This window comes from Columba livia, chromosome 1 (assembly GCF_036013475.1).
Source record: "Columba livia isolate bColLiv1 breed racing homer chromosome 1, bColLiv1.pat.W.v2, whole genome shotgun sequence".
In the NCBI taxonomy this organism is placed as follows: Eukaryota; Metazoa; Chordata; class Aves; order Columbiformes; family Columbidae; genus Columba; species Columba livia.
Window position 1 is genome coordinate 160,258,134 of NC_088602.1, and position 12,394 is coordinate 160,270,527.

The following is a 12,394-nucleotide window of genomic DNA, read 5'->3' on the forward strand; positions in this document are numbered from 1 at the left end:
AACGAGGGCTTCTTTGTTCTTTGAACTTTCTGATGAAGTAAAAATTTAGGAAACTGATGTTAAAAAAATATGTAAGTTGCTCAGCATGCAGATGCTGAAGAAAGGAGGTGAAAATAAAATTTTGAAGAAAGGTCACACTACTGGTTTCCATCAACCATAGGTAGGAATTGCAAAATGACTGGCAGTCTGGTAGGTCAGACATGGACAATGGGTAAATCACCACTGCCAATATTACAGCTTTCTGCCTGCTGTTTTTTTCTCGTATACACTCTTGGCCCTTTGTTCTCTACATTTGTCACACTCTTAGATGAAAAATATAAAAACATGCTTTGATACTAGCCAGTTACTTTGAAAGCACACTTATAAAAATATTTATATATAACATACAGATATTTTTTGAAAGATAAAGGTGAATGCAAACAAGCAAGTTATTTTATTTAATTTTCTTATAAAACTACCAAACCTAAAAAAATGTTCCTATATGTCACTGATTTGCTATGGGCATTGTGTTAACTTATGCCATCAAGAATTTCGTCTTCCCATGTGCTTTATGTCTGAGGTTGCACTCCTCAGAGAAAACCTTTGCTGGTAAAGTATGTTGGCTTTTACAGCAATCTCTTTCTTAGGGTCCTTGAGGAGTGCAGATTTAATCTCACTTTCCAAAACCTATTTACCTTTCACTGATTCGGTGACACTTTGGCAGTAGTGCCAAAACTTCTCTCTCTGGTAATATAAATGTTACTTTGACGGAGATGGTGTCAGATCCTGTACATAACTGTCCTATTGATAGGTAAAACTTCCCTATCCCCCTGTCCTGACGACTCGCTATGCAGTACCATAATGATCTATCTCTCCCCACTGAGCCTGTTGTTGTAAAACCTACACACTGATGAATATATTGCTACAAACACCTACATGGAATTAAGATGTGTGGCTCATTTCTGATCTTGGCGGACAGACATGGTAGTGCTAATCAAACACTCATGAGGAGTAAAATGTTTGGGATGACTGATCCCCAAACCTTTTTTGAGGGATACCATACACAAGGGAAACGTGAAAAATTAAATGAGGTAACGTATGAAATCCATTTTAGAGATCTAAAATATGCTAAACACTTTAAAAATACAGCAAAAATATTATCTTTCTTGACTATTGTCAGTCATTCTAGGACTTAATTCAGAAAAGATTGGGCCAATGAAGAAAACTGAGATGAGGGGAGCACACCAAAGTTTCCTGCTTTCCCTATTTGAAATGAAATCTTGCTTCCATTGGTACAATTGACATTGACTTCAACAGAGGTCAGGATTTTGCCTTTGATTTTTAAAATATGGAAAAAGAAAGCTCTTTTATAGCCTCTAAAGGATCTCTGGTTTGTTCTGTCTCTGTACTGGATTATGCCATCATAAAAATTTGTTGAGTCTACGTGCTCAGCATTATCCTGCACAGATCAGTTCCAAGTTTACTGTGTTATGTTGTAGGACATATTCTTATATAATTACAAGAACAACTGCTACATTATATAAGAAGAATACTGTGTATTGCAGTAATGAATCATTAAATACTTGTTACTTCAAAACCTATACTGCATTGAACCACTGATTATGCTGTATTTTCTTGATATCTGCAAGTCTCCCTTTCTCTTAAAGCATAAAAGCTGATTGTACATACTGGTTTTGCTTGCACAGCTATAAATGTTGTGGCTGCCTATAACGTCTAAAAGCATATATTTGATTACTGAACCATTATGACATTAAATAGTTTCAAAAATGGGTTGCAATATTTCAAATATAAGAACAGTTACTAAGGAGTTCTTTAAAATATTAATTACTAAGGTAGAATATCATAAAGGTGAGCTGATAATGATACACTCATGTGATTATTGGCTAGGTTTGATGTCATGGAGCTCCATATTGTCTGCATCCTACCAGTATGCAGCTAGTAGGCTTACTAACATCCAGTATTCTGGTAACTAATTTGTATACTGGTGAAAAAACAAACTTCCTAGTGTGTGATCAAACTAGTATGTTAAAAAAGAATCAACCAACTCAAAAACTGCTGAAAAACACAATCAATTATGTCATATAATCTTTGTGTTCATTCATAACTTCTAAATGATAACGGATTCAAAATGGTGTTCTGCAAACAGTTATCAGTAATGAGAATATCTGTAGCACAATTCTCAGGAAAATAGGTCTTGCATGTCAAATCTCACTCTTTAGAAGCAACAGATGTGACCAGTCTTGAATACCTGCTTGAGGCATTCATAAATCTAATTATACTATTGGACTGTAACATCATCTTCAGTGTAATTTAAGAAGGATAAAACACCCACCTACATGACTTGCTTTTTATTAAGTCAGTTTAACAACCAAAACCAGATTAATTGAACCCATCCCACCAAGCCCCTTAAACTCTTTGTAGGTTCAGATCCAATAAATGCTCATTCTAGCAATTGCACAAAAAGCACACCAAAGTCCATAAATAATCAGTTTGCCTGTAGTCACACTAACCTCTTTATCTATGTTGTTCCCAGTAACACTTTACCCATGTTTTGTGCACAGCGAATCCATTCTGCTGCCTCTTCTGTGTGCACCCAACAGATAAACTGAAAATGCTCTTTGTTCTCAAATTAAATAAAGTGGCATTTAAATCCACCCAGAGTGGAAGACAGATTTTTGTTCAATCCACTGTACACGACAAGTAATTGAAATGTTTTTATAAAATCTTTCCTTTCAGTACCTACTGTTATCTGTACATCTGATTACATTTTTAGCATACAGTGATTCTCCTGAATCTAACAATGTCATCCTTAAGATGTCCTTATAAGACCTTCTGTAGATTTCTTTATTTGGTCAAAAAATCATTCAGTACAGAAGTAAAAGGTGCAGAATTTAATTACAGGTATTTGAAAAGCTCCGTTAGGGTATCTATTAATACTAAAGAAGCCTTTTAAAGCAGTGACCTCTGTTGACCATGAAAGATGAATAATTTCAAAAGACATCGTTGTGTAATATGAATGTACTGAAGAAAGACAATTAACATATCACAGAGTCACAGACTGGTTGAGGTCGGAAATGATCTCTGGAGGGCACCTTGTCCAACCCTTCCACTCAAGACACCTAGAGCCAGTTGCCCAAGGCAGTATCTATATGGTTACTATATGTTACTGAGTTGAAAAAAAGCTGCCTATCTATTTTCATATGCACAGCTATTTCTTTTTAGAGTGTCTAAAAGACTACATGGGTGTTTAGTAATATTTGCTGGCAGAGTCCATACACAATCTGATGGTCTAGTGCCTAGGGTAAAGAGTTTCCACGATTCACTTATAATAGAGATTAAATTGTAGGTGAAATGTCAATGTTTCAAGACACAAAGCTGCACCTGTAAGGTAAGTGATAATGTTTCAGGTAAGTTTCCGTCACAGCAATTTCTACCAAGATTGTTAGCGTCTGTACGGTGAACATTTGTGGGGCAGAAGTGTGCTACAGACAGGTTTGTTCACACAGATCTCATCTGTGCTTTGGAGCCCGATGCACTTGGCTCCGTTTTCTCTTTCCTGTGTGGCAGAGAATACAACACTCCTATCAAGAAATACTCCTGAAAGCATGAATATAGATTTCAGACTTCTCCAGCTTCTGCAGGTAGTCTCTTCAGACAACAACATCTAAAGTTCTTCTCCCACAGTATGCAAAAAACACAAAAAGAGTGAGGGAAGAAAATTACAACTAGAAAATTTGAACTTGGAAGTGAATCCTCCTTGTACTCCCAGCAGGAGCTGTAGTGAGTCAGATGCAGCAGGTATTACTGTTATGATGATGGTTCTCAGCCCCACGCATTTGGCTGGGAGGCAAAGCAGCTAGTTTAGCGTTACTGAAGCACGGGAATGGGTACCTTACAGGTACTTTAGGAGCTAACTTCTTAACAAAAATTGCTCCACATGAACTCATAACAAAGCAGCACATACTGTGCTGGCCTATTTAAGGCAATGCGAAGCTTTAGAAGGAGGTCCAGGAATTACAGTGCATTTAGCAGCCTATTTTATGAAAGTGGCCAGAAGCTGCATTCTGTTTACAACCTGAATGATGCAGCATCTTTTCTGCTGAATTCTTCAAGTTACAATTTAATTAAATAGATTTTGTTCCATTAACTTCTGTAAGAGGTATTCAATGCTTCTTCCCCTGATGAAATATTACATAATTCTAAGTGCAACTGTACCTATGATAATGATGCTCAATATGTGAAGGCAACTCGGTCTAAACATCAAAACAAAAGAGGTGTGAGGCAGAAAACATTTTACAGCAATCAACAAATGTTAAAAAAAAACACAAACAAAACCCAAGGCAGAGTATATTGCAATTTAAACTTGTGAAGTAGCAGGCTCAGATAAACTTTTCTGAGATTTCTAAGTGAGGAGGCAACATTTTTGAAAATGTTGGGGATTTCACAGCACGAGATAACATATGTAAGAGGTAGTAAGCAGCTGTGTTTTCACAGTGTTTGCAGTATGATAATACATAAAAAGACATAAAACTCTTCCTTCAAGAAGTCACAACCTAAGTAAGTGCCATAGGTAAGCAGGTTAAAGGGTGGAATGAAGCAGCAACCTGCAAAGTGATTGATAAGTGGTGTTTAGCACACACGTTGGAACCGTGTGGGTTTAGTGTCTTTTGTTTGTCTGCCATATTTTTTATTGCTTCAGTGTAGAAGAGGATTGTGTATCTATTTTTGGAAGAAGCCTTTCAAGGAAGGGAAGACAGGAGCCTGATAGACAGTACAGAGGGAAGAGTTAGTGTGCAAATAACCAGTGCAAGGAAGACATAATTGGTTTCCTTGCACTTATGCAGTCATGTCAGTGGAACAGTAGACATGTGCATCCTTGCAGAACTGAGGCTACGCTATAAAAGAGAAAGTATTTACTTATACCTCAGTATGATGCTTCTTCCAGCAACTACGCTGAATCCCCGTCTTCCTAATTGCCTTCATATGTTCAGAAGGATGAAGTAAGTATTTCTCCTTTCTAAGATGTCAAGTGGAACGGAATATCTCAATCAGTCTTTTACACACGGTAAGAAGAGCTCACGTCTGTGTGTATGTGCTTTATTCAGCACAGCTGCTGGCCTCTCTCCTCCCCTCTTCCTGAAATCTGCAGCCCATTCTCAGACCTTCAGCCTCCTAACCTAAGAGGTGAAACCCACATATTATCTCATTTGGTGTGCATGGGCCGGTCCTTGTGGCAGGAGGACACCTGCTCTTGTGACAGAGAGAAGTTACAGTGCAAAGGTGCACTGGAGAGCTGCTGACCTCCACCACGGTGCCTGTGGATGCCTTGTTTGTGAGGGCAAACTCCCACTCGCAGCAAAACCAGTTGTGTCTTTTTCCCCCCTCTACTTTGGTTTCATAATTTTTACCTCTTCACATTCTGTTTGGCATTTTTTCCTTCCCCACAACTTCTTGCTGGTATTTTTCATTCTTAATCCAATACATATATTCTGTCAAGGGGAATGCATTGGTTGGTATGCATGGACAGACCCCCAGAGCTCTACTTCAGTAATCAATTCAGATCATATTTCTACCACATTAATGGGAAAGAAACAAAGATCAGGAGGGAACCTCATCACTTTTAACCTCTTTTACACCATAAACCATGGAACCTCATCTGGTAATTCCTGCACCAATCAGAATTTTTGCTCAAACTAGAGAGTCTTTAGAAAGTTCCTTGAATTTCAAGACTCCAGCTTGTTTAGGAAATTGGTCAACTGGCTAACAGCATTTCCATTAAAAATGGATTACTTCTAAGCTAAATTTGTCCAGTTTTGAGTTATAACTGTTGGATGTTATTGGGTCTTTTTCATCTCTTTTGGTAATCTTTCCTTCTTCTCCACTGAAGTATCTAAAGGTCTTTGCCTTATTTTGGACATTTACACTCTTTATGATAACAGGTTTGTTGAGATTTCAAACAGTATTTGCTTTTCTACAAAATCAATCTAATTGTCCATTTAAGATGGCACCTGAACAGATGAGCAGTTAAAAGAAGGAAAACATGTCCAACACAACCAGCAGTATATGTAATAGCATGAAGGTATGCAGCTTACCAGACCTCCTTTCTTCTTCCATAATGACTTTTTACCTCTGTAACCTAACTCAAGCTCAAAACCAATGCAATGAAATGCTTCCATTCATCCACAACCCCATGATAGCTCAAGGGAAATGGAAAATCTCTATTGATGGTGCGTTTACCTTTAGTTTTGTATCTCTTGAATATCAAGTGGCATTTTTGGCTTTGTGCTTGTGTTCTGTTTTTTTAAATTCTTATGTGATAAGCATGCCCAGGAAAGCATGGCTACACCATAAAGGCATGATTTTTCCACCAGAGCTACAGCTTCTAGCTAAGATACTGTATGAAACACAGTCTTACATCATAGTCTAGAAGACAGTAGTTCCACAGGGAAGCTGAAAGCAGGCTGATTTGCTTTTCTATCAAGTTGACTTTAAAAAAAAAAATAACATTGTTTTTTCATTATGTTAATAGCTACTTTTACCTTCAGTAGTTAATTAAAAAAAACTTGGGAGGGGACTCTTCTGAATGACTGAAGAGAATTGGAGAAGATTGTCATTCTAAATCACAGTCCTCACAAAGGACATGGACAACCTCAGAAAACCACTGGCTGTGGAAGAACACCATGGATGCCACGTGTACACACCACAACTTCAAGGTTAGAATAAATTTGGATTCTTCTCAAACAAGATTGAACAAATAAATCACAAAGGTCCATTTTGTTATAGGCCTGTGCCATGTGTTTGATTAATGCTGATGGAAGCAGAATTAGGCAGTCTCAAACCCATAGTCACAGTGTATATACTGTACATTGTGTGTTCATTCTGCCTCTGAGAGCAAACTAACAAAAAAAGTCTTTCATCAATGTCAAAAGGACAAGTCAATGGATACCTGTGAGTACAGTGAGGTTGAAATGGTTAAAAAGTGCCCTTGAGAGGAAGGCGTATGATACATTATAGGGCCTACTGGAAGTACCAGAAAGTCCATATTACATAAGTTATTTCCTGCAGCTACTGAATTTGGACAACTCATAGAAAAAGCTGCTTTGTGACGAATAGTCTGTATTAATAAGCTATTTATATCTGACAGAATGTGGTCATGCAAGGTTGCTGGGATTCTGAATATTTTTACATGATGAGCTTTCATTAGCCTGTGAGCAGTTCCATGTTTGCATCAGGAAAACTGCTGGTGTCTGTATTTTCAAAACTAAACATCTGTATCATTTTCACAACTGTCATAACAATCTCTTTCTGTGAAGCAACACTGCATGGATGTTGCCAAAAGCAGCTGGGATGCTAACCCATTAAAAAGCTCAAACCTGTAAATGAAACTCAATCTTGTTTAACAACCTGAGGAGATCAGTTAGTTTTAATTTCAGAACATGTGGAAGAAATATTATGAATGTTGTCTTTTACATTTTCATAGGGGATATTTTATTTAAAAGTTTCCTTCTTCGGGTGGGTGGGGTTACGGAGGAAACTAGGTCAATTTTACCAAAGTGAAAAAACTGATCTGAATCTTGATGCATTATTAAGCTCTCCTTAGGCAGTTGGAAAAATAACCATCACAGGCCTGAAACATTGTTAAAGATAAATGAAGTATAATCACTATAAGGGTATAATATTTTAATTCAGGGTGGAACATTTCATGCAGGCTCCACATGAAATGCTAAGATATTACTCAATCTGCTCTGACAGTATCCGTGTTGCTGTCTGAAAGCTGAACTAAGTTTTGATCCCTGAGTTCTTGCCATATGAGGCTGCACCTGTCCAAGAAACAACCCAACAGGGGTCACAGGCTGGGGCCAGAATCTCTTTCCTCCCTTCTGCGTGAGCAGAAGAACACAGCAGATGTACCAGGAAATGCATGCGGTCACATCCTCTGCACAGATTGGATGAGTCAGTTGAAACAGTCCTGGTGCTGCTGTCAGGACACACAAGACCCCTCTGTGCCCCCTCTTCTTCCCTCCAGTGTCGGTTCTGTCTGGAAACATCACTCTGATACTGTAAAGTCAATAGGAAGTTGCTTGGCACCCTCTTAAGGATAACGAAAAATCGACTTTTATTTGCAAATAAAAATTACTTGTATAAGGAACAAAAACAACAAAAAATTTGGGTCAACTTGTGTATTTCATGTCCCTTACACACTGTTCTATACTTTGCTCTAAGTCAATGCAAACTGTGATTGGGCGTCTTTGAAGACAATGTTATATGTGTCTCAGTAATTGTATGCTTTGCAATCACCAAACTTTAGCAAAATACTGTCCTAGAGGTCTCTTTTGCTGCTTCTCCTGCAATATACTGGGACCAAAAGAAACGGCAATATGTGCCACTAGTTAATTCTCATAAGACCACTTGGAATTCACAGCTTATAATTCAAAACTGTTTTTTAGACTTCACTGCCAGTTACTTTTGAGTTCAAAAATACGCCAAGCATTAATAAAAACTAATTTCCTCCACTTTATCAATAAGTCTTTATATGCTGTTGGGGCCAACATAGGCAATAGCCACATTCCAAACTTTAAAACATTTAGTAAAACCTTGACAAAATCAGGACCTGGGTGAAACATGACATAACATGAGTTCATAATGCAAGTTCATCTCAAGTGTTTGTATCAAGCTGAAAAGGCAGGGCGAAGGAAGGGAACTGCTGATGTTTCTTGTTTTAAATACAAACAAAAATGTAGCTAAATTGGAGTTTTAACACAGTTTTACGATTTCTTTACTGCGGGCACCGTTAAAAAATAGAGATTGAGCAACATTTCTCAGGAGTCCCTTCAGTGACATCAGTTAAGCAGAAGGAGGGGTGTACTGAGGCTCCATCAAGGCAGAAACAGCGGTGCAGTGGCTTCCAACAACTTGTCAGTATAAATATTCCTCAGCAGTTCACCTGGCTGCTGATTTCTCTCAAGAGGAAGAAGTAGGCTTGAGGTGAACTGCAGCAGAGGCTATTCTGTTTATTCTTAAGAGTTTTATGTAACAAAATATGATACTGCAACTATAAACTAAAACGATAATGTGAGGAAAAAAAAGGTGCTGAGATGCACTATCCGTGTTCCACTGGAGTTACCTTCTGCAGCACAGGCAACTGCAGCCCTGTGCAGAACTAAGAACATTACCTTAGCACCACTAACCGGAGGGTTCTAATAAATATGGTACAGCAAGCCAGATAAACTGTGATATGAAAACACACCACTGCTTTGATTCTATACTTTGCAGGACTCTTGCAGCACTAACCTATTTATCTTTTGTGAAAGGCAAAACAATCACACAAGCAGAGCACAAATGTGAGTAGGTATACAGCCATCGGCCTACTCTGAAAATTGATCTTTAATCAAAACCAATGGGAGAACACACAGATTAAAGACCAGCGATATGGTCTGGCCCCAGATTCTGGGGTACTACATCTGTGAAATCAATGAATTCAGCTCTAGGCAGCAAAAAAAAAAGTGACAACAGCAGCTGCTTTAAATCTCCTGCAGTGAAGTCATGGAAGTCGTAGGGACTTAGTAATTGCACAGAGGCTTAATAACGCCTTCTCTCAGATAATGCTTGGCCAGCCTGGTAAATTCATATAATTGCCATTAATGAAGGCCATCTGCTGAGTGACAAGGCAATAATTCCAAAAGTTCTCATTCACGCCATCCAGAGCTTGCAAGCAACAAAGTCATGCGTCCATCTTTTATGGTAAAGTGGTAAATGAAACTTCATTGTTTTTCAAAATTTACGTAATTTCTGGTTACATTCACTCTAAAAAATAGCACATATTTGAACACAGTGGGGTAATTCTAGAAAAAAAAAAATCCTGTGTTGACTGATAACTTAAGCTTTTTGCTGAACTTTCTAAATGCCTAATATAGAATGGTGCCAAAACAAAAGGCAGACAGGCCATTTTTTGCAATTTGACTTTTTTTTTTGCCCTAATTTACATACATTACAAATCCTTCTCTTAACTCATCATTAATAGATACAGTACTTGTGGCCAGGAGAGGAAAAGCAAAACTCTGTAAAACATGAAAACATTATTACTTTGCCATACCATCATCTTTGAATGAAGTAATGTCCTTTCCAAACAGTGACTGAGGTACTGATTTAGTGGAAATTTTCATCATTATTTTATGTGGCATTTCATTGCTGGGACACTGGTAATGGAAAAGGGATGGAAAGGTACACCAGAAGATCCTTGCAAATGCTACACATGTGAAAATCTGAATGAGTTTGGTCAATTTGCACAATTCCGTATTTGCTGCTGCCTGAGTGCTACTGCTGAATTAATGGTGCAGTAATTCTGAATCAGCTACTTGGAATGACAGAACAAGATATAACAAGGTACCAGATGAGCCTAAGGAGAACCTGGCTTCCCAGCCAGTCTAATGGGGCATCATGCTAATATAACCATACTGCTTTTATGACCTGAGTTACAAATCTGAGCTAACTGACCTCGCTGTCTTTACTCATATGAGTTGTCCTATTGCCCTTCTGTTTACTAATTGCCTTATTAGTAAGTCCAGCACAGCACTTTTGCTTAATCCTGACCAATACGTCCATTTGCATGGGTAAATGTGACAGTAGGGAACTTTCGATGTCAGGCTTCCTGCTGAGCCTTAAGCACAGTTCCGTGCTGTGAATTATAGTAGGAAGTCTTCTCAATGCGTATACATATTTTTTTTTTCCCCAAAGTTGTATCTTATAATTTAAAAACTTCAAAAGCTGGGCTCACTCTGTGGAGATAAGAGACCGACTGAAATTGGATTTATCCTCCTGTAACAAATATTCAGCTCTCAGTGAAAGAATGTGTAACACAGGGCAGGATTTGAACTCTGGGGCTGCCCTCAGTGCCAACCAAGAGCTTTTGTCATGGTGAACCTCTGCTTTTACAGGGAATGGGATTCATCACGCAGAAAACAATAGAACTCTGCTTTCAGAGGCTAGGTCTGGGAGGTGGAGAAACAGCCTTATATTGCAAACTGAACAAGCAAATGTTCAGGATTCTTGAAACACAACAAAACCAGGACTTCAAATGACTCCCACACTAAAATCCTAAATGAATTATTTTAATAAAAGAATTAATGAGAAGTTTTGCCTGGGTCCAGCTAATACTCAGATTGTTTTATTTAGTACAGCCTTTTAAAATGGAGTGAACCACTGAACTAGGATATCTGAAGCAAACAGCTAAGGGTTCCAGTCAGCCTCCTGCTGTCACACACTGCATCACAGCAAAGTAATGAGCATCACCCAACTCAGCTTTCACCACCCAGTAGCCTCCTGGTTGCCTAATATTGGCAAAGACATATATCAGGGTTAATAACAAAAAGCGCAGGTTGGTAGCTGGAGCAAATGACCAGATAATAACACATGGGATGTCAGCAGCACCGGGATTCCAGGTGTTCAGATTATTAAGGCACATAAATGAAAATTATTAATTAAAGGAAATAATTCTAATATACCAACTAGCCTTGTTGATCTATCCTACCCAGCATATAGTGAAATTATGTTTTTTATATTATAGAATATAATCAAATATATCTCTAAAGTAACTGGGGGAAATCCAGAACTCAGCAGAAATGGGTCAGTGTTCTGCCACTACTGTTTTTTTGCCTGTAAATCACTAGTGGTCTTTAGATGTTCAAGATGCTCTGTCCACAAGATAATTTCATAATAAGTTCAAAGGTTTTAAGTTACCAAAGTAGAAACTGAAAACATGCTGTTTTGTTTTATTTTGTTTTCACAGAAAATACGCTGTTCCACAGACTAATTTCATACAAAACACACAATAGAGTACTTTGTGTTGACTGCTCCTCCTTTTAAGAAATGATTGTCAGTGACCTAGTCTTGCAAAAGTGCTCTTCTGCGATGACCTGATACTTTGGAAGGAGTCATAAGATAACAGAGTGAAATAATGGTTATTGTTGTCTGTGTGTTTGCCATGCCACATTTTTAGAAAGACTTTCTGACCTGTTTACTTTTGGTATTGATAAATGTTTCATGAGAGGTATTTACCATCAGATTTCCTTTTAAATAATATCCACACAGAAGCCCATTAGATGCAATCTTGAAATGGAAAGAGGAGTAGTGAAGGAAGCCTAGGAGGAAACTGAGATACACCTGAATTTTACATATTTAACATAAAGAAACAGAAACTTAGGAATCAACCTGAAAGAAAACTTCCACTCACAAGGAGATGCACGGGTTTATCAAGCCATGTTGTTACTCTCCAGGTGTTTCAGTACCAATTACCAGACGTTAACAGCAAATGAAATTCCCATAATCTAAGAAAGTGTGCCACATTTTCTTGTTGATTATTCTGTGTTTTGCTCAACTGTTTTTTATACCTTCTGTA

The 12,394-nt window shown here is 38.0% G+C and overlaps 1 protein-coding gene across 3 annotated transcripts in view; it reads right to left on the bottom strand.

The window, feature by feature from the left end:
- The window catches only part of LIN7A (lin-7 homolog A, crumbs cell polarity complex component), a 51,119-nt gene that overhangs the window by 12,517 nt on the left and 26,208 nt on the right, over window positions 1-12,394 (bottom strand). The window lies entirely within an intron of this gene.